Genomic DNA, 3,109 nt, shown 5'->3' with positions numbered 1-3,109 from the left:
AATGATTCACTCCCCAAGTGACTGCAAAGGCTGGAGCTGAGCCAATCTGAAGTCAGGAGCCTGGAGCTTCTTCTGGGTCTCCCACGTGGATGCAGGGTCCCAAGGCCTTGGACTGTCTTTGACTGCTTTCCCAGGCTACAAGCAGAGATCTGGGATTAGAACTGGTGCTCATATGGGATCCCGGTGCATTCAAGGTGAGGACTTTAGCTGATAGGCGACTGCGCTGGACATACCTGGAAAGCTTAAAACAGCTTGGTGGGCAGCTCGTGTATAGGGCACCATGCATGCGTTTTAGGCAATGCTGCAGATCTGAGAAGGCTGAGAGACACTGAAGCTCCATGGTGATGTGAAGATCATGGCCAGGAAGTCCTTAGAGGACACCAGCCCGGGGAGCATTGTCAGAACTAACTGGGATCAGAATATGATGATTGAAATCCTGTGTTGATAATGATCTGAAGTGTAAAACCATCCATCTCGGACTTTATTCCATTCCAATGTAGGAAATTTCAGAAAGTGGCCTGCCAACTAGCCCAGATTAACTTCTTTGTGTCTTTGGAGGAAGAATTAAATGGATTTTTCCTCCCCATACAGACAATAAGAGGCTTCTAGAAAATATGTAACAGTATAAACACACATGGCTCATAGATACCCGGAGAAGAGGGCTAGTCTTGATCTGCTAGTTCACTGTGCAAATGTTTGCAGTGGCCAGGGCAGGGCAAGTGAGACCCTGTGGTGGCCATGCCAGTGTTGCAAATTGTGGCTCAGCACACTGTCATTTCTTGGTGACTTGCACTTGTTTCCTTCCTAAGGACTGTATCATTGATCACTACATTTCCCCAGCAAGATGAAGGATAAGTCTAAGTGAATGGGAGTCTAAATAGGCAGACATAGGATTTTTCAATAAAAATTTTTGAAAATTCTGATGGAATTACAAACTGGAACTGGGAATTGAACCAAAGTACTCTGGTCTTAGATGTGGATGTGTTAACTTGTGTCAACTGCTAGCCTAAGTGCCTTTTTTTGGTTTTTTTTTTAAAGATTTTATTATTGGAAAGCCGGATATACAGAGAGGAGAGACAGAGAGGAAGATCTTCTGTCCGATGATTGACTCCCCCAGTGAGCCGCAACGGGCCGGTGCTGTGCTGATCTGAAGCTGGGAACCAGGAACCTCTTCCAGGTCTCCCACGCAGGTGCAGGGTCCCAATGCATTGGGCCGTCCTCAACTGCTTTCCCAGGCCACAAGCAGGGAGCTGGATGGGAAGTGGAGCTGCCGGGATTAGAACCGGTGCCCATATGGGATCCCGGGGCGTTCAAGGCGAGGACTTTAGCCGCTAGGCCATGCCACCGGCCCCTTTTGGTTTGTTTTTAAAACTTAACCTGGGAGTCATTTTAATTTTACTCTTTTCATGAAAATTTGTCATGGGAGAGAGGAAGTTATGCGTAGCTCATCATGTTAAGCTGCTGCTCTGTGGACGCATCCAATTTCTCAGACCCTTTGAAAGAAGGGCTTGTTCTGTTTATCTTTGAGCTTCGTGAGCTGTTGACAGCAGTCTCAGGTAGCACCTGCTGTGGAACTCTGAAGTCAGGATTTTGTCACGGACGACTAAATTTTAGGCTCACTTTCATACTGGAAAAGAACTAGGGACAAATTTGGCAGAGTGGGTTAAGCTTTCGGTTAGGACACAGGCAACCACCATCAGTGCCAGTGTGAGTTCCTGTTACTTCACTTCCTGCAAATGCATACTGAGGGGGGCAGCAAGTGAGGCCGAGCTGCCAGCACCCACACTACCCTTAGGACTTGCGGATGTCCCCTTTCCTCCCTCTGTTTTCTCAAGTAGATAAACACAAGCTTGCCCTTTTTTCCCCCTTAGATGCTAAAATAACCAGACCACTGCCAAATTTCATGCAAAATATAGCTTTCTTGAATATTTTCCAGGTGTCACATCCGACATTTGGCTTAAGTGAGTGTGGCCTCACCAGTGGGTACTGTAGTTTGCACTCTATTACTGGTTGTCTGACCATGAATAGTGCTTAATTACTTAGACGTTCTTTGCAAGCCTTGGGTCAGTATGCTGAAGGAGATCTCAGATTGATACATTGAAATAACTTGCTTGTATGTCTTCTGTGTTAGAATAAAGCCATGAATTTCTGGACACAAGTAGATTTTGTTTTTCTTTGGATCCTCTAACGTGTTGATAGGCAGATGTAAATATGTGTGGATGTGCGCTCGGGGAGGGAGGGCGAGCAGCCTTGGTTCCTGGATCTGAGTGAGGATATTCCTGTGCCCCCCCCCAATTAGTTAACTATTCCTTTCCACCCTAGGCCTTATACTAAGTTTTTAGTTAAAAATGAGTTTCAGGACAGAAAGAGAAGTCAGCCTAAAGTGCCCCTTGTTTCTTAACAATACTGGGCAGTGTCCACACACTTCATTACAGCTGTCAACTGTCTACCCAAGCTGAGGCTGCTTTCTAACCCATCGTGGGCCCAGTATTCATCTGTGGTCTGCCTCCAGATCTCATAGGATCAGAGGAGGCAGAAGAGGGGTGTTCCAACAGAAAAAAAATGCCATCTGTTCTTGACCTCAAGCGGGACATTTGTGGATTTTGCACATGCTTACTGTTGCCATACCTAACTTCTGCATAAAGTCATACATGTTTTGATATGCTTGCTTAACAAAAACAGGAAAAAGTAAAATTTCATTCCATGTGAAGAACCCTAGGTGGCAAGTAACCATTAGTGCTTGGGGGACTGGGAGTCATCGAGGTGGCTGGACGTCCCTCCGTGGGTGGATCCTGCTCTGCAGTGCACTGCGGGCCTCCAGCCTAGACTGTGCCGGCCCCTCTTGCAGATGAGAGCTGTCCTGTCTGGGCTGTGTGCATCTTTCATTGAACCTCCCAAGAGAGTCGCAGGAGTGTCCTTAACTCGGGCAGAAATGCCACAAGACCCCTCGGACTGGGGACCTAGGCTGCTGACCCTTCCATGGAAACTTAGGCAAATCAATACCACTTGGGCTGCAGGATTGGTTTCCATGGTACAGCTGGGCATGCAAGCCCTTTATGGGCAGAGGTTTGCCTGCAGCCCCTAGCGGGGAGCGACCTGCTAGGAAGGG

The sequence above is a fragment of the Ochotona princeps genome, chromosome 10 (assembly GCF_030435755.1).
Source record: "Ochotona princeps isolate mOchPri1 chromosome 10, mOchPri1.hap1, whole genome shotgun sequence".
NCBI lineage: Eukaryota > Metazoa > Chordata > Mammalia > Lagomorpha > Ochotonidae > Ochotona > Ochotona princeps.
Note: the sequence above shows the minus strand (reverse complement) of the source record.